Genomic DNA, 24,738 nt, shown 5'->3' with positions numbered 1-24,738 from the left:
AAATATTTTTTTATTTTTTGTAACTTAGTTCTTTTTTATTTTTTGTACTTTAGATAGTTTATTTCATTGTAGTTATTTGTAGGTATTGTATTTAATTTATTTATTGATAGTGTAGTGTTAGGTTTAATTGTAGATAATTATAGGTATTTTATTTAATTAATTTATTGATAGTGTAGTGTTAGGTTTAATTGTAACTTAGGTTAGGATTTATTTTACAGGTAATTTTGTAATTATTTTAACTATTTTAGCTATTAAATAGTTCTTAACTATTTAATAGCTATTGTACCTGGTTAAAATAAATACAAAGTTACCTGTAAAATAAATATTAATCCTAAAATAGCTATAATATAATTATAATTTATATTGTAGCTATATTAGGATTTATTTTACATGTAAGTATTTATCTTTAAATAGGAATAATTTATTTAATAAGAGTTAATTAATTTCGTTAGATTAAAATTATATTTAACTTAGGGGGGTGTTAGTGTTAGGGTTAGATTTAGCTTTAGGGGTTAATACATTTATTAGAATAGCGGTGAGCTCCAGTCGGCAGATTAGGGGTTAATAATTGAAGTTAGGTGTCGGCGATGTTAGGGAGGGCAGATTAGGGGTTAATACTATTTATTATAGGGTTAGTGAGGCGGATTAGGGGTTAATAACTTTATAATAATAGCGGTGCGGTCCGGTCGGCAGATTAGGGGTTAATAAGTGTAGGCAGGTGGAGGCGACGTTGTGGGGGGCAGATTAGGGGTTAATAAATATAATATAGGGGTCGGCGATGTTAGGGCAGCAGATTAGGGGTACATAGGGATAATGTAAGTAGCGGCGGTTTACGGAGCGGCAGATTAGGGGTTAATAATAATATGCAGGGGTCAGCGATAGCGGGGGCGGCAGATTAGGGGTTAATAAGTGTAAGGTTAGGGGTGTTTAGACTCGGGGTACATGTTAAAGTGTTAGGTGCAGACGTAGGAAGTGTTTCCCTATAGCAAACAATGGGGCAGCGTTAGGAGCTGAACGCGGCTTTTTTGCAGGTGTTAGGTTTTTTTTCAGCTCAAACAGCCCCATTGTTTCCTATGGGGGAATCGTGCACAAGCACGTTTTTGAGGCTGGCCGCGTCCGTTAGCAACTCTGGTATCGAGAGTTGCAGTTGCGTTAAATATGCTCTACGCTCCTTTTTTGGAGCCTAACGCTGACATTCTGTGGACTCTCAATACCAGAGTTATTTTTATGGTGCGGCCAGAAAAAAGCCAGCGTTAGCTACGCGGGTCCTTACCGACAAAACTCTAAATCTAGCCGATAGAGAGTAACTCTTTTATAAACTGCATATACACATTTTACTTTAAACACAGTTTAGTCCATGGAGTCATCAAGTATCACAATGTCACTAGAACCAAAATAGCAAACAAACAAAAAAAGCTGACTTTGTGGCCGTAGTGTACTCTTTCATAAAGCTGCGCTTCTCATGACACAATACTACTAATGCTGCTGATGCAATTATTGGGTGACATTCTGGACAGATACCTAATCTGTTGCTGATTACATAAAGATGCGCTTTCTTATTAAAACCAGACAAACATACATACAGTTTAATTATGTTACTTATTGCAAATATATGAAAGAAAAAAATCTCCCTCTCTCTTTCTTTTCTTTTTTGTGCAAAACTTTTAAAGATGTAGCCTCTTATCTTTTTGCAGCAGAAATGTACAATTAGATTTAGTGATATTTATTTTTGGGTTGTTGCAAATAGACTATACTGTGCTTTGACCTTTTTTGGTCCAAAACAATATTAAGTAACTTATCAATGTAATTGGCTCATTAAGAGATCATGCCCATCAAATTAATGATTTGTTTTTCATTGTCCAATGGAATCAGCTTTATTGCTTCATTTAAAAGGCTTTGTAAAAAAATCTATATTAGGACATTTACTCCTTTATTGCCAGAGAGAACTGCAAAACATTTCACATGTGACAGTCTGTTTATTTTTATACGAGAAAACTAATTTAGTACGAAATTTTGGACGAAGCGAAAATGTATTGGCCACACAAGTCTAATCACAATCTATTGTTTTCTGACATGTTAACGGCTGTCACGAGTAGTCTTCAACATTGACAAAATCAGCCATTATCATTCGTTATGGGCATCATCTTTTTTAATTATTGTTTGGAGAAAAAATGTCTCTATATTTTACATGTCCTGGTTTTCTGATCACAATCCAAATTCTTGATAACAAATGACACATTGACGTGGCCACTTTTCATTTACCAAATTCCACAGCTAAAAGGACCTGATACACCGCAGAAAATAATGTTCCGCACGTTACTGACTACCACAAAAAGATTTGAATAAAACAATGGTTAATAAATGAGTGAAATCAATAACTCAACAAAGACACGTCCACCATATCGATAATGTCCATGTCCAAATCCCTTATAAAGGTATACAACCATATTTCTATGGATATGGAGCGCAGCAGGTTCATTGCACACATATATTAGCATTGCTGCACATTTTTAAAATGGCCATTCAACATACAGACCCTTCAACCTGTGTTGTAACTGAGAAAACCAACAAATGCCATTTTGTTGAGAGTAATGAGACAGATACTGATTTCATGTTGTTTTTTGGAGATAACAATGTTGAGCTTGATGAAAAATAAAGGACCATTGAATACAGTAGAATTGCATAATTAACAAGTGCATAATGAAAAGACAAGAAATAGCACTTACACAGAATTTCAACTAAACTGTAGATTTTTTCATACAAATTTTGCACATTTGCTGGCCCCTGTATCATGAGACATGCATCAGCCAATCACAGGCTAGTATATTTAAATACTGTGAACTTGTGCACATGCTTACTACCAATCACAGGCTAGTATATTTACACACTGTGAACTTGTGCACATGCTCACTACCATTCACAGGCTAGTATATTTACACACTGTGAACTTGTGCACATGCTTACTACCAATCACAGGCTAGTATATTTACACACTGTGAACTTGTGCACATGCTCACTAGTAGCATATAAAAAGATTTGATAATGAAAGTTAATTGGAAAGTCTCTTAAACCTGCATGTTCTATCTAACTCATGAAAATGTAATTTGACTTTAGTGTCTCTTTAATGGCAGAAGCATTTTAGGTTTGCAATCACTGAAAAAGCACACAGATGGCCAATAAAAAAAAAAAATTAAGAGTGATTGTGATTAATCCATTTGTCACAGACACTGCTGTAATATAGTGCTCATGGCATGTACACAATACTGAGTCTACCTCATGGAAAGAGCTAAAGGGACACACAACTCAATTCTTTTATTTCATAATTCTGATAGAGCATGTGATTTTAAACAACTTTCTAATTGACTTCTATTATCTAATTTGTTTTTTTCTTTTGGTTTCCTTTGTTGAAAAGGATACCTAGGTAGGCTCTGGAGCTGCTGATTGGTGGCCAAATTCTAACATCTACCTACCCATTAGTGTATTGCTGCTTCTTCAAGAAAGGACACCAAGAGAATGAAGCAAATGAGATAATAGAAGTAAATTGGAAAGTTGTTTAACCCCTTAATGACCACAATGTACCCTGTATGTCACTGGTCGTTAAGGGTTTTTTCAGGACATAATAGCACAAGAACACGCTATTAATGCCCTCCCTCCAGCAGGCTTTGTGGAATAGAGCAGTCGCAACGCTGGTGGCAAGACCCAGCTATAAAACAATCAAGTCCCAAAAAAAGGCCAGTGACATACAGGGTACGTCGCTGGTCCTTAAGGAGTTAAAATTGTATGTTCTATCTGAACAATGTAAGAAAAATTGGGGTTTCATGTCCCTTAAGTTTCCACAAAGGAAACCAAGAGAAATTGGTACATTTGATAAAAGAAATAAACGGAACATTTGTTAGCTGTACACTATCTAAATCATGAACGTAATACTTCCATGTCCCTTTAAATACGGGCTTGAAGAAATGACAAATCACAAAACTTGTTGCGAGGTCGCCAGTGAGAGAGACCAAGCACTTAGCGCAGTGTCTAAGGCTGATATTTGCTTTTCAAATGTCTGCAGCAAATAATCAATGAGAAAAGATGCAGAGAGGAAAAATAATAAATAAATCTATAAAGAGACTCAACAACATATAAGATTTCAGGCAACCTTTGGTGATATAGAAGGGATATAGTAAATGTCAGACAAGATTGAATTACTAAAAACAACGAAGGAATGGCAGAAAATGATTTATTTACAAATTATTGAGACCAAAATGCAAAACTAGTATGTTCTCTAAATAGAATGATATTAAAAGAACTGATCTATGATTTAAAGAAGCATTTACATTTTACAAATAATAATAATAATAGGTTTAACCTTCATGAAAATACTGTTAACACATTAAGACAATACCCTTTTACTCCTTACCAATAAATACAGCACAACTGCATTATAACAATGCAATGACACTTATTTTGAGTTTTAAACAGAGAGCAGAATTTATTTCTCAACAAATTTAAAAGTTTCAATTAATATCCATGTCCTCTGTATCTTATGACTGCCAGCAGCCAATCACATACATATTAGTTATGATCTCTCACACATGATCAGAAAGTGTTCTAATAAGACCATGTTTTTGCAAACAATGCTACCATATAGTGCTCAAGACACGTGAACACTCCTGAGTATATCTAGGTATGCTTTTCAACAATGGATCCCATAAGGACAAAGTATATTTTATAACAGATATAAATTGGAACGTTTTTTTATGGCAAAATGTAATTTTGACTTTCATGCCCCTTTAAGTGCTGTGCCCCCGGCCCATTCCAATCCATGGCATGCAGTAGCTGAAACTGTTGGCTTTTATTTTCAAAGCCATTCTAATCTATTTGAATAGCCATCACATTAAATTGTTACGGTGCCTGAACTAAGTATATGACATAAAAAAAGAAGCTACTGTCAAAATAATATGAAATGTGCGTTTCATAAGAGTAAAAAATATTAAACCCTGTAAATAGTTAACACATAATTAACTCCTTAAGGACTGGGAATTTCAGAAAAAAAAATGCTCAAAAGACCAGAGAGTTTGTCTTTTCTGTATTATAGGACCCTCCCACTCCCTCCCACCTCCGTGGCTGGGTCACCCACCTGCCTCCCACCTTCCCTCCCACACCATCTGCAGGCCACAAAGGAGATTGTTACAGACAGTGACATAGCCTGTGTCACTGTCTGTAATGATCTAGCAATCTACCTTCATATGGTAACAGAAGCACACGCTCCCTTACCATATGCAGACAGATGCCTTCTGACTCTGGCTGCGTGCTGTCAGAGCCGACAGCTCACACCGCAGCACGAGGCAGAAGGTTGGATGTAACCCTGTTGCAAAGAACCCTGTGATGTTATAGCTACATCGAAGGTCTTAAGGGGTTAAAGTCAGCCCTAAAGCAATACATGTGGTGAGCCAATGACAAGAGATAAATGGGTGTAGCCGCCAAACAGCAGCTAGTACCCACTGTAGTGCAATGCTGCTCCTTAGCCTGCATATGTATGTTTTTCAACAAAGGATACCTAAAGAATAATGTACATTTAATAACAAAAGTAAAGTGAAAAGTCTCTCAATATTGCATGGTATATCTGAATCATGAGAGTTTAAAAGGATGGAAAGTTTAAAACATAAATGTATGTGAGTGCATTTCAATGTTGAATAGAAACATTTTTTGCAACATACTTCGATTAACAAAAATGCTTCTAGTAAAAGTTATTAGTGTTTTTCAGGGGCATACGCACATATGCTGTGAGGACCTGTGCACCCGTATTCAAGAAGATCAGAGAGCTGGCGGTGGTGTGCATCATGTCTATGAAGACTACATTTGTGTCATAAAAGCCACTCTCTGAGAAGGTGTGGCTGCAATGGGCAGCACAAAAAATAAAAATCTCTAAAAGTATTATATTAACAGCTAAAACACAGCGTTCAAATGAGCACAAATTGATTTTTCAAGAGGCTGTAGAATTAGAAAAGTAAATGAAATGTGAAAAATGTGTTCAAAGAATAGTTTATGGTGGATTTGAATACAGTTTTCAAATGTTCTCAATACAAAGGTTTTTAGCTACTAGGAATAGACTAAGCGTTGTGACTAGAGGATTAGGGCTGGGATTAAGCACAAGAATTAGGGCTTTGATGAGAGTGTTAGGGTTAAAGAGACAGGCTGCAGCAGATACAAGTTTATTGTATTTAAATCTGGTGCAGGAACACCTATTAAAATGGTCTGGGCTCCCCCCGCACAAGAGATTAGTTTCTTCTGTTGCCTTTTGTTTACACAGTTTGCAATAGGCAATTACAGCTATTTCACATGATAAAATAAAGTTAAATGAGATGCTTGTAAACAATATAATACTCTCTAGAAGAACACATCAAAGGGAAGGGGAGAAACATTTACAGTACACCATCCCTTTAAAAATAGAGCTAGGGTTAGGGCTAGACTTAGGTTAAAGCCTAACAGTATGCCTAGAGGGCTAGAGTTAAAGCTAGATTTTTAGAGCTAGGTTTAGGGTTAGAGGTAAGGTTATGTCTTGGTTTAGGTTATAATCTAGGGTGGTGCTAGGGTTTGGCTTAGGGTTAGAACTAGGGTTAGAGCTAAGGAGATTGGACTATGGTTTGGCTTAGGATTAGAGCTAAGGGGTTAGGACTATGGTTTGGCTTAGGGTTAGAACTTGTGTTAGAGCTAAGGAGATAGGACTAGGGTTTTTCTTAGGGTTAGAACTAAGGAGATTGGACTATGGTTTGGCTTAGGGTTAGAGCTAAGGGGTTAGGACTATGGTTTGGCTTAGGGTTAGAACTTGTGTTAGAGCTAAGGAGATAGGACTAGGGTTTGTCTTAGGGTTAGAACTAAAGTTAGAGCTAAGGAGATAAGACTAGGGTTTGTTTTAGGGTTAAAACTAGGGTTAGAGCTAAGGAGATAGGACTAGGGTTAATGCCTAGGGGGTGAGGATGGGACAGTGGTGAGAGATGGAGTTAGTATTATGGTTAGAGGTTTAGAAATAGGTTAAGGATAGGGTTATGTCCAGAGTGTTAAGGCTAGGCTAGACCCCATATCTTTGAGCCCCTATAACTTTTTAATGCAATTTTAAAAAAATAATTTTTAATAGTGTTATTATGAGAGTAACTGTACTGTTAAATGTATTCTTCATGTTTTTGTGTAACGTTTTTGTCTTGCGTAACAGTTTCTGAGGTTGTGATAACTTGCCGCGCATTAAATTCAATTGCATTCACACAAACACGTTTACTCATAATACATGCGCTATTTCCGTTGTGTGCAAAGAGGCGCATAGTTCCCCGTATTGCTTGCTCGCAACATTTAATGCGCCACTTGGAATCTGGCCCCTCATTTGTTCAGCTACTTCCTAGTACAGCAATGCAGCTCCTTTATTAAAGGATAACAAGGGCATTAAGCAAATTTAACACTAGAGGAAAACTGGAAAGTTTAAAAATGCTCGCTCTGTCTGATTCATGAAATAAATATTTTGGGTTTCATGTCTCTTTAAAATACATGCTGTCTATTCACTAAGGGCCATATTTCGAGTGGAACGCAAAATTGCGCTTACACAAGCATAATATTTGCGCTCCACTCAGTAATAATGTGCGCTGGTATTACAAGCTAAATGCAATGTGAACGTGACCTCGTGTTCGCTTTGCAGGAAAGCTTTGCATTCATGAGAGCACACTTCCATAGGCTCCAATTTGAGCCTTGTTCTCATGGCGTGAGACACGGCAGATAACTTAGCGCAGCGAAGGGGCTAAGTCGCGCAGCAAAATTTAAATATATATAAAATGCTTATATAAGATGCTCAAATTTTTTATTTTAATAAGGAACCTCACACTTAAAATAAGCGGCAATTGCGGGACTTTTTCAAAATTAACCAGAGGTCTGACCTCGGTTAATTTTCGGAGCACTAATCGCTACCACAAGCTCTCAGTAGCAATAAGCAGCCACTTGCAATGGCTGGTTATTTATTGTGAGCCTGTAAATGGGCGAATTTGCCCATTTACTGGTGCACAATAATTTAGCACTCCACTTGTAATCTAGCCCATAATCAGAGGTACAAACTTCCCTTACTAAACAAAGTATCAATGTATTTAATTGCAATAACAAATAAATGATACACATTAGAAATGAGAGTTGAATTCCCATCAAGGATTTCTTATGCATTTTATTTATAACAGCTCTGATCAGGACCTTGCTGATAAAAGGTGAGATGATCCTAAAGAAATCATAATTGTACGTTTGAGTCTGGGTATAATTGTATAGCACACAGAGCTTAGTCTGACATTGTTATCTGACCTTATGACCTAACAACTACCAATGAGATCACACCCAGCTGTGTTATCTTGTAATAAGGTTTATGGATGACTGCAATATAAGTAAGCTGGGCTTTTTTATTGAGTAATTCATCATAGCTGCAGGAGGTCGTGAATCCCTCATTTTTATTTTTTTTTCTGCAGAAAGGGATAGGCAGCAACGCACTAAAGCCCATTTATATCACTGTGTGGGTAAATAGAAACCATCAGTATCAGGCGGGCGTCTCAGTGGAGTCAGAACTTTAGATCTGACATGTGCCTCTGGCTACAATAATACAATTAAGGAAGAAAATCCAGTAGGTGTTGAAACTTCTATCCACATGTGAATTCTGAGTGATACTTTTTTTGGGTGGATACAATAAAACTTTATATTACAGTGACATCTTTTTATTTTATTTTGGGGAGACTTAAAGAAGGAATCAAATTATTTTAAGCTACTCATTTTGGAAAGCTTCAGAGGTGTATGACAAAAGAGGGGAAAATATGGATTAGCTGTTTCTATATATAGTTTAGCCTTATAAAATAAAATGGTCTTCAGTTTTCTATTTATTTAAAGAGCGTCACTTTTGGTTGGGATATGTGATTATCTACAAAATAAAGGGGCACATTGTTTAAACAAACATACCAGTATGATTTAAAGTGATGGTAAATTTCAGACTATAAGTATGTTGCAATGAAAAATATATTAGTTTGCAAGTAAAACCACATTATTATTTTTTATTCAAAAAGTGTATATATATTTTATAATAAAAGATTTATAACTGGTATTGTCTGTTCCTCCGCCCCTCCTTCATTACCTCTTTTGGCGGGGCTGGAATTATTAAAAAGAAAAAAAAAGAGTTTATCCAAGTGGGCCGGCATAACATTGCAATAGAAGTATTACTATATGAACTAATTTATTACTTTAACAGATGGATTAAAAAGAAAAAAAGTAAAAGATTAAATATATGGCTAAGGTTTACCATCACTTTAATGTCAGAACATCCTATCAATGTTCAGTGAGTGTTGGCTGAAAGTACCTATCAGCCAATTAGCATTACCAGGAAGTACCTATTAGCCAATAAATATTACTAGGAAGTACCTATTAGCCAATTAGCATTACCAGGAAGTACCTATTAGCTAATAAATATTACTAGGAAGTACCTATCAGCCAATTAGCATTACCAGGAAGTACCTATTAGCCAATAAATATTACTAGGAAGTACTTATCAGCCAATTAGCATTACCAGGAAGTATCTATTAGCGATTAAAAATTACTGGGAAGTACCTATCAGCCAATGAGCATTAGCAAAAAAAAAGCCTACTTGACAATGAGCATTAGCAGGAAGTGCCTATTAGCCAATGAGCATTACCAGGAAGTACCTAGTCAGCCATTAAGCACTAGCAGGGAGTGCCTATTAGCCAATGAGCATTAGCAGGAATTGCCTATTAGCCAATGAGCATTAGCAGTAATTGCCTGTTAGCCAATGAGTGTTAGCAGGAAGTACCTATCAGCCAATTAGCATTACCAGGAAGTATCCATTAGTCAATAAATATTACTAGGAAGTACCTATTAGCCAATTAGCATTACCAGGAAGTACCTATTAGTCAATAAATATTACTAGGAAGTATCTATCAGCCAATTAGCATTACCAGGATGTACCTATTAGCCAATAAATACTATACTATACTATAAGTATGTTGCAATGAAAAATATATTAGTTTGCAAGTAAAACCACATTATTATTTTTTATTCAAAAAGTGTATATATATTTTATAATAAAAGATTTATAACTGGTATTGTCTGTTCCTCCGCCCCTCCTTCATTACCTCTTTTGGCGGGGCTGGAATTATTAAAAAGAAAAAAAAAAGAGTTCATCCAAGTGGGCCGGCATAACATTGCAATAGAAGTATTACTATATGAACTAATTTATTACTTTAACAGATGGATTAAAAGAAAAAAAGTAAAAGATTAAATATATGGTTAAGGTTTACCATCACTTTAATGTCAGAACATCCTAGTAATGTTCAGTGAGTGTTAGCTGAAAGTACCTATCAGCCAATTAGCATTACCAGGAAGTACCTATTAGCCAATAAATATTACTAGGAAGTACCTATCAGCCAATTAGCATTACCAGGAAGTACCTATTAGCCAATAAATATTACTAGGAAGTACCTATCAACCAATTAGCATTACCAGGAAGTACCTATTAGCCAATAAATATTACTAGGAAGTACCTATTAGCCAATTAGCATTACCAGGAAGTACCTATTAGCTAATAAATATTACTAGGAAGTACCTATCAGCCAATTAGCATTACCAGGAAGTACCTATTAGCCAATAAATATTACTAGGAAGTACTTATCAGCCAATTAGCATTACCAGGAAGTATCTATTAGCGAATAAAAATTACTGGGAAGTACCTATCAGCCAATGAGCATTAGCAAAAAAAAAACCTACTTGACAATGAGCATTAGCAGGAAGTGCCTATTAGCCAATGAGCATTACCAGGAAGTACCTAGTCAGCCATTAAGCACTAGCAGGGAGTGCCTATTAGCCAATGAGCATTAGCAGGAATTGCCTATTAGCCAATGAGCATTAGCAGTAATTGCCTGTTAGCCAATGAGTGTTAGCAGGAAGTACCTATCAGCCAATTAGCATTACCAGGAAGTATCCATTAGTCAATAAATATTACTAGGAAGTACCTATTAGCCAATTAGCATTACCAGGAAGTACCTATTAGTCAATAAATATTACTAGGAAGTATCTATCAGCCAATTAGCATTACCAGGATGTACCTATTAGCCAATAAATTCTATACTATACTATAAGTATGTTGCAATGAAAAATATATTAGTTTGCAAGTAAAACCACATTATTATTTTTTATTCAAAAAGTGTATATATATTTTATAATAAAAGATTTATAACTGGTATTGTCTGTTCCTAAGCCCCTCCTTCATTACCTCTTTTGGCGGGGCTGGAATTATTAAAAAGAAAAAAAAAAGAGTTCATCCAAGTGGGCCGGCATAACATTGCAATAGAAGTATTACTATATGAACTAATTTATTACTTTAACAGATGGATTAAAAGAAAAAAAGTAAAAGATTAAATATATGGTTAAGGTTTACCATCACTTTAATGTCAGAACATCCTAGTAATGTTCAGTGAGTGTTAGCTGAAAGTACCTATCAGCCAATTAGCATTACCAGGAAGTACCTATTAGCCAATAAATATTACTAGGAAGTACCTATCAGCCAATTAGCATTACCAGGAAGTACCTATTAGCCAATAAATATTACTAGGAAGTACCTATCAACCAATTAGCATTACCAGGAAGTACCTATTAGCCAATAAATATTACTAGGAAGTACCTATTAGCCAATTAGCATTACCAGGAAGTACCTATTAGCTAATAAATATTACTAGGAAGTACCTATCAGCCAATTAGCATTACCAGGAAGTACCTATTAGCCAATAAATATTACTAGGAAGTACTTATCAGCCAATTAGCATTACCAGGAAGTATCTATTAGCGAATAAAAATTACTGGGAAGTACCTATCAGCCAATGAGCATTAGCAAAAAAAAAACCTACTTGACAATGAGCATTAGCAGGAAGTGCCTATTAGCCAATGAGCATTACCAGGAAGTACCTAGTCAGCCATTAAGCACTAGCAGGGAGTGCCTATTAGCCAATGAGCATTAGCAGGAATTGCCTATTAGCCAATGAGCATTAGCAGTAATTGCCTGTTAGCCAATGAGTGTTAGCAGGAAGTACCTATCAGCCAATTAGCATTACCAGGAAGTATCCATTAGTCAATAAATATTACTAGGAAGTACCTATTAGCCAATTAGCATTACCAGGAAGTACCTATTAGTCAATAAATATTACTAGGAAGTATCTATCAGCCAATTAGCATTACCAGGATGTACCTATTAGCCAATAAATATTATTAGGAAGTACCTATCAGCCAATTAGCATTACCAGGAAGTACCTATTAGCCAATAAATTTTACCAGGAAGTACCTATCAGCCAATTAGCATTACCAGGAAGTACCTATTAGTCAATAAATATTACTAGGAAGTATCTATCAGCCAATTAGCATTACCAGGAAGTATCTATTAGCCAATAAATATTACTAGGAAGTACCTATCAGCCAATTAGAATTACCAGGAAGTATCTATTAGCCAATAAATATTACTGGGAAGTACCTATCAGCCAATGAGCATTAGCAAAAAAAGCCTACTTGACAATGAGCATTAGCAGGATGTGCCTATTAGCCAATGAGCATTACCAAGAAGTACCTAGTCAGCCATTAAGCACTAGGAGGGAGTGCCTATTAGCCAATGAGCATTAGCAGGAATTGCCTATTAGCCACTGAGCATTAGCCGGAATTGCCTGTTAGCCAATGATTGTTAGAAGGAAGTACCTATCAGCCAATGAGCATTATCAGGAAGTGCCTATTAGCCAATGAGCATTAGCAGTAAGTACCTATTTGCCAATGTGCATTACTAAGAAGTACATTTCAGCCAATGAGCATTACCAAGAAGTACATTTCAGCCAATGAGCATTACCAGGAAGTACCTATCAGCCAATGAGCATTACAAAGAAGTACCTATCAGCCAATGAGCATTACCAGAAAATGCCTATTAGCCAATAAACATTAGCAGGAAGTACACAATGGATACAGCTCTATTTGTTTTTATTTAAATTTAAAAAAGCTTTTACTTTACATTTGTTGTCATAATAAAATGCTGCACTTTTATTTGGATGACAGAAAACATAATTACAGAAGTGACATAATCACACAAAGTGGATAATCAAGTTGTCTATGGAAACAATGAAATATCAGCTAATTCCATAGCTGTACATCTGTAGATTACCATACAGTGTTGGTTTTAGTTATACCGGTCTTTTTATAATGCAGTCGGCATCACATTCACACTCCTGGTACTGATCTCAAATCTTAAATGGGCACTGATTGGTGGGTAAACTCAGTCAAGCTAATACATAAGAACTTATTTAAGTACGTAATTGTCACTTGGAGTCATTTTAGAGGTGTTGATCTACTGTTAGCAAAAGCAGCATTCTGAAAAAGACACAAGAGTCAAAATTAAACTTTCATGATTCAAACAGCGCAGCAATTTTAAGAGACTTTTCAATTTACTTCTATTATCATATTTGCATCATTCACTAGGTATCCTTTGTTGAAAAGCATATGCACATATCCTCAGCAGCAGCAATGCATTACTGGGAGATAGCTGCTGATTGGTCCCTACATGCATATACCTCTTATCATTAGTTCATCAGATGTGTTCAGCTAGCCCCCAGTGGTGCATTGTTGCTATGGAGATTACTTCAACTCTGTATTAAATCAATATGCAGAGGATAAACACATAGTTAAATACAAGCATCCAATAAAACATGCTCTAAAATATTGTAGTAATTTTTAAGTCACAACCTTCTCCAGACATTGCTAAACTGTAACAGTTGTTATTAACATTGAGACTGAATCTCCTAAGGGACATGGCTGGAATGTGGATAATACAGACAAATGATGTTAGCTATTTCTGTTTGCTTGTGACCAGTGACACTGTCATTGTATCTCTTTATTCCTTACTGACGGCAAGAAGCAAAAACATATTTCTGTGATGCACATCCAGCCAGGAAACTGCCATTGTCTATCAGAGATATTCATTACAAAAGACGCTCACCTGATTCCCCCAAGAAGATGAGAATCTAGCACAGAATTTTGTGTTTTACATTCAATTAGGCTACAAATATCTACTGATTATTACAAATGTTTAAATACAGACTATTATTAAAACCAATATGTTCAGTTGCACATTATGGTCCCTATTAGGAGCTGAATTATTTTATGATTATAGGGGGGTAAGTAAGTAATATATTGCTATCTCAGCTCGGGTAGTCTTAGTCATACATTCTGAAAGTATGTCATATTAGACATTGATTGATGCATATATGGGTAATTGGAAGAGTCACACGTTAAGCGCATTTAATATGTGAAACAGGCTTTTTACCATTTTTAATCTCTGAAACAGAATAACGCAGGCTATGTGCCAGAACTTATACCAGCTGGTATTAATAATGACCGAGCCAAAGCACAACCAAGGCCCTATTGCTATGTATAGCTTGTGAGTAAGACATCATATCATCAGCCATCATGCTTAGCCGCGTAAAGGTTGAGTAGATCAAGCACAGCATCTCCAAGCAGCAGCAATAGTTAATGTATTCTAAAGAAACAGCTGTGACATCATAATGGTATATTATGTTATTGACTATTATGTGCAGCAAGACTCCTGCAGGTCAGGTTATTGTACAACTGCTTCTAGCTGTGGCACAGCTGTTTTTTTGTAGACAACACTCAATGAGTTCCTCGATTCCATTTCAACATCTGCCAACGGTCCTTCCTTGTTTGATGGTCAAGGTTTGGGAGATTTCCCTAGTGTCCTTCCCCACATTCTATCAGGGCAAATGTTCCAGTTTACAGGGACTGCCCCATCTCCAATCTTTCCTTAGAAATCTTGTACGTTATTTTGGGGTCCAGTACCTCCTTTATGCTAATGACACAAAAACCTATCTCTTTTCTTAAGACATTAAAGGGACATGAAACCCAAACATTTTCTTTCATGAATCAGACAGAGCATACAATTTTAAACAACTTTCAAATTTACTTCTATTAATTAATTTACTTTATTATCTTGGTATCCATTGTTGAAAAGTATTCCTAGGTAGCAGCAAAGCACTTCTGGGTGCTAGTTGATTATTGATGGCTGCACATATTTACCTCTTCTAATTGGCTCACCCAATGTGTTCAGCTAGCTCCCAGTAGTGGATTGCTACACCCTGAGCAAAGAATACCACAAAAATCAAGCAACGTAGATAAAATAAGTAAATTGGAAAGCTATTCAACAATGAAATGTTCTATCTGAATTTTGAGAGAAGAAATGTGGGTTTCATCTCCCTTCAAATGCTTTGTAATCAGCCAGGTTACAAACTGACATTCACCAACAACTTACAGCTCAATATCTCCGCACAATTAGCTTATATTTGTTCCTCTATCCGCTACATCTCAGTTTTATGACTTTGTAATCATTACTTCTATGCATTTTCACAGTTTTGGCATTTAATTTGACTCAGCACTCATATTCCCTCCCCTGATTCAATCACCCTGCAATCCTAGCACACTAGTTGAAATAGCATCTCTAGAATAAGCGCTACCACTAATATGTTAGTTTAGTGAATTATGCTGTCTCACATTGACCCTGCAACCTAATTCTGTTTATCTGGCCATGTTGTATTCTGTATATGAAGGCAAGACACATACATTACAATATAATGCTCAAAAAAGCCCTCAAAGCTTTAGCATGATTTTTATACATCCCCTAGTGCATTGAGACCCTTTCGGGTGAGCTGCCGCACTTTACCAAAACCCAATAGATAGATAGATAGACATGCCGGTGAGTTTTTGTTCTTTAGTCCCACAGTATAAAGGCACACTCAGATTTATGAAGCTGTGTGATGCAGCTTTAAGGCGGCTTGGGTGCAGGCTTGCAAGTAAGAAGCCGCGGTAATCACAGGTAGCGGCTTGTGCAATGTTAAATGTGGAACTGCTGCTCGCTGCACTCAGACAGGTTCACCGAAGCGAATATTGTCTGTCCGGTACTTAGTAAATCTCCCCCATAATCTGCACCTATAAATTTAGAGCGTTTTACAACTTTAGCACTGATTAAATTTTGTTAAAGTGCCATAAAACAGGTTGAGATCTGTGCATATCCTAAAAGGGCTAATTAATTTAAAATAGTTTGCATAAAACATTTTTTAAAAAAAAATTGCTGGCAAGTATTTTAAAATAAAATTCAAAAGTAAGAAAAATTAATTACATAGCTAAACTGCCTGGAGCAGCCAACTCCACCCCCCCCCTTTATCAGTGTTTAGACACAGCCATTGTATTTCAATTATGTTTACAGCTTCTAGGCATGCTCCAGCAGATAATCCGTATTCACGTTGGCATTTTACCAAAAGAACAATAAACAATTACAGCCATAAAAAGAATTGTGTGGGGGGAGTTAGAGCTTTACAATTCAGAAACTAAAAAGAAAGGGTTATTGGCGAGGCACTGCAATATACATTTGCAGGTAAAGTAATTAATGTACATTTTTTATCATTTTGTCTCTATCCCAACTTGTTTTATGTCCCTTTAAGGTACATTTAATTAAATTGTATTGTGTTACATTTAAAAGAGAGGTGTGTCTTTTTTCCCCAGTCGACCTGTGGGGGTGTCATTATCAGCCAGTGAACAATGTGCCCCTAAATATTAAGTGATGCTGTGCACAAACACAAGTATTTCCTACTACTTTCAATGTCACATTAAAATGTCTAAACAACAGATTTATGTTCTTTCATATGTATAGTGGGATTTTTATTTTTTATATCCTTTTAAGCAAATGCTCATTATGGTGGGAACTCTTTATATCTGCTGTATGGTAAGATGCAAATGTTATGCAGCTTCTGAATTATTACTTAAATTACCAAAACACTTGTCTGTGTAGCTTACCAGAGCAAATTATACAAATATACTGAAAAGAGAGAAATGCAAAAACATTTACTTCACCCTCCCCTTTGTTATTCCAGATCCCTCGGGCTTTTCCACAACTGAGATTTATTAGAATTTATTTTCAATTATACAGCCGAGCGAGAGAAGCTGGGAGTTTACTCTGATGAATTTCCCTCAGGGACTCCCCAGTGTGACTACTTATACTGAGCATGAGCGGGGGAGATGATGCAGTGATCTCTATGCTCACAGAAGAAATGTCACACAGATCATATCTCTCCTCCCTTTACTCAGTTCAAGGGGCTATGAGCCACAATTTGTTTTTCATGCACAATTAGGAAAACGTAACCTGCCAGCCACGGTCATTTGTGTTTGTACATGTTAGAGCAACTCTCAAAGCTGGTGTAATTCAGTCAAATTCCATTTAATATGAATTGCAGAGAACATAGCAGTTTCTAATCACCAACTCTATAGCAGACTTTTTTGATGCTGTTATGAAGAACAATTCTGACAATGTATTGCAGTAAAATCTTCGATGCGGTGGGGTAGAAGGAAGTACTTCAAGGTTATAACTCCAAAATGGCAGGTTGCGAGCTCCCCTTCTCAAGTTCATGTATGGGAAATAAGCGTGTTTAATTGTTTGCCTTTAATGAGGGGTTCTGCAAAAGGAGCAAACGTGCAAATATAAGCACGCATGCTCCATGTATAGGGGCAGACTATTTGTCAAAACTCTTCAAGACAGACAGCTAGTGGGTTAGGGATAAGGTGAGTTTTCAGTTTCACATAACATCGCATTGCATAGTCAGGAGAAACTTGCCTCACATAAGAAAAAGAAGAATGGGTTCCATTTTGGGCTTTGGATACTTTTTAAGCACCAGGTGGGGATAGAGTTGAGATGATTTATATTCTGCAAGTTTCCAAAGTGATTGAGGAAATGTTGTACTCAAAACTTAAAGGGACACTCAAGTCAATACCAATGTATATGATTCAGATAGAGCAGCAGTTTTAAGACACTTTCCAATTTACTTACATTATCAATTATTGCTCAGTCTTTTTATATTCACACTTTCTGGTGATCCTACTGAGCATGTGCACAAGCTCGCAGGTTATACATATACTAGTCTGTAATTGGCTAATGGCTGTCACGTGATACAGGGGCCCAGAAATCTAAGAAAAAATAAATTTGTCAGAAAAATATCTACTGCTTATTTGAAATTCAAAGTAAGTGTTATTTTATTGTCTTTTTATTATGCACTTGTTAATTATATAATTCTACTGCACTAAATGGTCCTTTTAAGCTAGACAGAATCACCAGCTTCTCCTCTTGCCCTCTCTGGGCAACCTTTGGATTACCCATTTGGATGTGGTTTCGAAGAAATGGTTCATACTTTTTAGTATATCCTAAATGTTTAATTTCCTAAGAATACATCAATTAACAATAATATCCACTTCATATATGTTGTTTCATCTGGTGGTACCACTGGGTAAGAAAGCTTGTTGTTTTGCACTGTTCGTGGGGCTGATATAGAGTGTGCCAGTTGACCCTTGCTGGTGCATCGAGAATGCAAATATCTTCTTGATTGTCATCTTCAGAGTTGGTACTTTGTGGACTTCTACCTTCTTGTGGTCTGCTCTATATTATGGTCATATTCTGAAATGTTTAGTCCATTTCTTAAGTGACTTATTATAGATGGGTTACACCATGATTTTTTGTTTTGTTTGCTGGCCTGGGATATTCTGAGATTAATGTTAACTTAATGTTACTGTTTCATGTGGTTGCAGAACAATTTAATTTTACTGTTGTCCGTGGCAAGCTTTAGGGTCCTTTACATTGGCTTTATTTCTCTTTCTTAATTAAATGCTGTGCTGCCTCCTAATACAGAAGGTCTTAAAACTTAGGAAGTTGACTAACGCTATAAAATTATAGTAGTGTCAAGATTTCATCAATAAACTGAATTTTGTTTGCAGAATTGTTCAGTTGTTGTGAATGGTTTAATTTTGTAGTTATTTTTTACATTTAAAATATATATAAACGTTAAGGAACTGCATCAGCTATAATATGAAAATGTAGCATTTATAAAAGCAAATGTGTGACAAGCTCTGCCAAGAGTTGCACTGTTGTAAATCCCTTTACATGAAGGTGATCTACAAAACAGCTTGACTCATAGAGGCCTATCTATCAAGCTCCGAATGGAACTTGAAGGGCCATGTTTCTGGCGAGTCCTCAGACTCGCCAGAAACAGCAATTATGAAGCAGCGGTCTAAAGAGCAGGCGGACAGACATTGTCGCAATTCAACCCGATCGAGTACGATTGGGTTGATTGACACCCCCTACTGGCAGCCCATTGGCAGGGGGCGGCATTGCACCAGCAGCTCTTGTAAGCTGCTGGTGCAATGCTGAAGATGGAGAGCGTATTGCTCTCCGCATTCAGTGAGGTCTTGCGGACCTGATCCACACTGTCAGATCAGGTCCGCAAGACCTATGTTAAATTGGCCTCATAGGCTTACATGCTATGTCAGAGTCAAGGGGTTGATAAAAGAGGCAAAGGGACCGAATTATCAAGCTCCGAATGGTCCCTGTTTCCATGCGAGTCTTCAGGCTCACTGGAAACAGCAGTTAAAGGCCGCTGCTCTATAACTTAGCCAGCTGCTCTGAGGCTGCCGACATCAATATGCCTGATCCTATATGATTGGGATCCCAGAGGCAGAACTTTTCTTCACTTTCTGCGATGAGATTTTTTTTAGTAAAATTTTTTCTGCGGGTCATTTTTAAATAAAATTATATTTTAAATTAGACAGTTACACTAATGCACCAGTTCAACTGCAATGTGTTGGTTAACTGAAGAATAAAGCAATTTTTAATGCTTTATAATATAGTTGCATTGCAAATTAGCTGCATACAAAAAAGACATTTTAAAATTCAGAATAAACAATTTTGCAGACTGGGAAAGGCTAGGGGGCGGGTTTGAAAAAATCTCTGAGAGCCAGTAAACAAGCAATGTGCTGCTGCTGCTTTGCAGCGCTACTGCATCTTTGACTGCTCACTTCAAACAGAACTTTGCTCTGGATGCACTGTGTTAAGAAAAACTTATACACTTCAACCAGAGCACAGCTCTGTTTGAAGAGAACTGTCTAATGTGGAGCAGCACTACAAAGTTCAAGCCCTAACGGTTCCTGCATGTGTCCTGTTCTTTCTGCAGACATTCTGCATTTTCTGCGATGACATCTCAGATCACTGTATGTTCTGCCTTGGGGATTGGGATAATTGTCACCTCACAAGAAATGCTGGTGCAATGATAAATGCCAACAGTGTATGCTGTCTGCATTTATCGATGTGCGGCGGACATGATATGCTACATTGTATCATGTCCACTCACACTTTCATAACTCAGCCCCAAAGAATTTAGGTAACAAATGGTTAGTGTACATTATGCACCCCTGAAGTGTAGTTTGGAAGACATTAAATGCTTTGTTTAATTAGCAATCTTTACATGAACCCCCCCAAAAAATATTTCATGATTCAGATAGATCATATAATTTTAAACAACTTTCCAAATGAATTCTATTACCATATGTGCTTTGTTTTCTTGATATCCTTTGTTGAAGGAGCTGCAATGCACTACTGGGAGATACCTGAACACATCAGGTTAGCCAATGACTAGAGGCATATATGGGCAGCCACCAATTAGCAGCTAGCTCCCAGTAGTGCTTTGCTGCTTTGAATCATAAAAGAAACATGTTGGGTTTAATATCCCTTTAATTCAATCTTAGAAGGGGTTTCATTGTTTGGATGCAGCCCCAAAAGATTGTTTTTAGGGACTATCTAGAGGATCTTTGGTTTGCCACCATACAAGATATACATCATCTTAAATAGTATAGGAATAATTTAAAACTAATCAAATTGCTTATTAATTTAAGCCCAGTTGGAGTCAAAATCCATGTGAGACAGAAAGGGCCCGAAAGATCAACAATAAGAGATGTGACCTGCGAGATCAGAAGATCTGAGAATTATATTAGAGAGACATAAAATAATCTGAGATATATTTATCCAAGAGGGAAGTCCCAATTGTGGGTGCATATACCAATTCTTATCCGTAGGCTTCATTGTCTGTTATGTTCATTACTTCCCATGATGTAGAGCTCACATACACTTTATCCCACAAACAGGATTACGTGTATGTCAACATATGGTCACAGACTCCCATTCTAATCCATTGGAATTAATGCATAAAATATTGTATAGTTCCTTGAGTGTTTTTTTTATTTCAAAAGACCCTCTATATCAATTAGTAAAGTCACTCAGATGAGTAAATAATAAATGGAAAATTAGAGGAAGAGAAAGAAAACAGGGGCACATACAGACCACTCACTTGAAATAAGTAATATACCATTAAAATCTGTATAAACATTCAGAAAAAATAAATATTATTTATATTTAACAAAAGTAAAACATGTAAATTAATGATTTAGTATTAACCTCTTAAGGACATATGATGGAATTTTTCCGTCATAAAACTATTGAGTAAACTGAAGGCTGTGTCCTTAAAGAGTTAATACATACTGTCTTGTGTGTTTGATTGTCTGCATTTTTAACTTATTCATTAATTCATGAAGTGTGTGATTAATAATTTTGATATTTTGAGTAATTTTGTAATTAACATTTGTTAAAAAAATCCCAAATCTTTCACTACAATCATAAATGAACAAACCGATTATCTCATTTAATTTAAAAGGGACATAAAGTAAAATTTAAATGTTCATTATTTAGGTACAGTGTGCAATACATTATCTAATTTAGTTCTGTAATTGCAATTACTTTCTTTTCTTGGTATTCTATGTTGAAGGTCATTACCTAGCAAGGCTCAGGATCGTGCATGGTAGCAGTATTTGCAGCAATATTTATAATAATGTTATAAATGTTTCATATTTTAAAAGTGTAATTTGATCAATATTTTCACTTTTTTATAAACCCCCCAAAAATGTGGAACTAAGTACTGAATGCTAAAAAAAATGTACACAGGCAGCCAAAAAATGCCATTTGGAACAGGCAAGATGGGTTTGTAAGGGGTCAATTATGTTAAAAAATTATGTAAAAAGCTGCTTAAAAGGAGTTTTCTAGAATGTATTGTCCCTATTTAGGGTATAAAGGCTATTAACATGTCACAAATACATTTGTGAAAAGTTGACTATCATGGGACTTCCAATGGATTGGAATGCTGTTTTATTTGAAAACAAAAAGTGCTCTGCACAGGGATTATGACAGAGAGCCTGATACTCATGTGAGATTATCTAAGATGTCTCATTGGTATGGTGAAGCCCTTGACAAAATTTCAGAAACACAAAATTTATCTTGAGAAATGTTTTTATCGGTATGTAGTGTTCTTTACGAGTTGCCAATGTATATATTCAAATGAGCTTGAATTCAAATTCACCAGAGTTTTATTTATCAGCAAGATTATGCAGTTCTAGAAATTTAGCAGTTATCAGATCATTATAGATTCATTTGTGAGTATGGAGCACTTAGAAAGTGGTATAAGCACTAGCAATAGGTACAGTTTTCTGTGGGTATTGCCTACTTAAAAGTGAAGTAAAGTTATTGATAAGATATTCATAACATCCAATCAAAACTACACCCATCTGACAAGCAATTACACTTCTATCCTTGAAGCTATTACAACACAACCCATAACTAACAAATTCATCTTGTCCTCGCATTACACCAGCACACCCTGGTAACTAAATCTCATTGGCTAGAAAGTCAACACTGCTGGTCACGTTTATGCTTGAGAATGTTGCCACAATGATAATATATTAGTTCTCTAAATATTGCAGCCACAATGTTACCATGATCATAATGTGACTGCTGAGATGTCAGATTTGCATGAATCTTGTGGGGGGGAGACTAACATTAACCCCTTGGATGCTACAGAAGACTGCAATACAATTTGTGTATCATCCACATGCTTAACCCTAATCCTAACCTTAAATCTAACCATAACCCATAGCTTTAAAGATAACTATATCGCTAAACCTAACACTAGCCATAATCCAAACCATAACTTTAACCATAACATTCACCTTACACTAACCCTCACAATAGATATAACCATAAACATTGCTGTAACACTGACTCAAGTCCTTACTCTACCGATTGACCTAGCCCTAAACCTCATTCTAGACTTAGGGGCCCATTTAGAAACACCAGTTATGAAGCAGCGGTCTAAAGACTGTTGCTCCATAACCTGTCCGTCTGCTCTGAGGAGGCGGACAGACATCGCCGCAATTCAACCCGATCGAATACGATCGGGTTGATTGACACCCCCTTGGATCATGTCGGACAGAAACATAGGGGCCTATTTATTATGTGTCTGTCAATATCGGATCATGTCTGCTCGCACAATGATAATTCGGCCCCCATATCTCTGTCCCTAACCATAGATAGAACCAAAGGTCTAATCATATATAGTCCTAACCCTAAACATACCCCTATCTCTTAAATTAACCATAACCCCAATTGTTAACCATAACCCTCACCCCTAACTCTGCCTCTTACAGCAGCCATAACTCTAACTTTATATTTCATCAAAGTGGTCAGCCATGACATTTATGCACCAGGACGTTATTAGCTGCAAAAGTCTCAGCAGCCTTAAAATCTACCCATGGAATCACAAACGGCTAGATTACGAGTTTTTATCAGTAAGGCTTGCGGGGCTAACGAGCAGTTTATGCTCACTGCTCACTGCTCACCTACAAACAACGCTGGTATTACAGGCTTTTTTAAACCCGGCGTTAGCCGCAAAAAAGTGAGCGGAAAATTTAGCTCCACATCTCACCTCAATACCAGCGCTGCTTACGGTAGCGGTGAGCTGGCTAAACGTGCTTGTGCACGATTTCCCCATAGGAATCAATGGGGCTGATTCGGCTGAAAAAAAAGTCTAACACCTGCAAAAAAGCAGCGTTCAGCTCCTAACGCAGCCCCATTGATTCCTATGAGGAAATACATTTTATGTCTACACCTAACACCCTAACATGAACCCCGAGTCTAAACACCCCTAATCTTACACTTATTTACCCCTAATCTGCCGCCCCCGACATCGCTGCAATCTACATTATATTATTAACCCCTAATCTGCTGCTCCGGACACCGCCACCACCTACATTATACTTATAAACCCTTAATCTGCCGCCCCCAACATCGCCGACACCTACATTATAGTTATTAACCCCTATTCTGCCACCCCCAATGTCGTCGCAATCTACCTACAATTATTAACCCCTAATCTGCCGCCCCGACATCGCTGCAATCTACATTATATTATTAACCCCTAATCTGCCGCTCCGGACACCGCCACCACCTACATTATACTTATAAACCCCTAATCTGCCGCCCCCAACATCGCAGACACCTACATTATAGTTATTAACCCCTATTCTGCCACCCCCAATGTCGTTGCAACCTACCTACAATTATTAACCCCTAATCTGCCGCCCGACATCGCTGCAATCTACATTATATTATTAACCCCTAATCTGCCGCTCCGGACACCGCCACCACCTAAATTAGACTTATAAACCCCTAATCTGCCGTCCCCAACATCGCAGACACCTACATTATAGTTATTAACCCCTATTCTGCCACCCCCAATGTCGTTGCAACCTACCTACAATTATTAACCCCTAATCTGCCACGCCCAACGTCGTCACCACTATAATAAAGTTATTAACCCCTAAACCTAAGTCTAACCCTAACCCTAACTTAAATATTATTTAAATAAATCTAAATAAAAATAATATTATTAAATAAATTATTCCTATTTAAAACTAAATACTTACCTATAAAATAAACTA

The sequence above is a fragment of the Bombina bombina genome, chromosome 8 (assembly GCF_027579735.1).
Source record: "Bombina bombina isolate aBomBom1 chromosome 8, aBomBom1.pri, whole genome shotgun sequence".
Taxonomy (NCBI): domain Eukaryota; kingdom Metazoa; phylum Chordata; class Amphibia; order Anura; family Bombinatoridae; genus Bombina; species Bombina bombina.
This window is presented reverse-complemented; position numbering follows the sequence as displayed.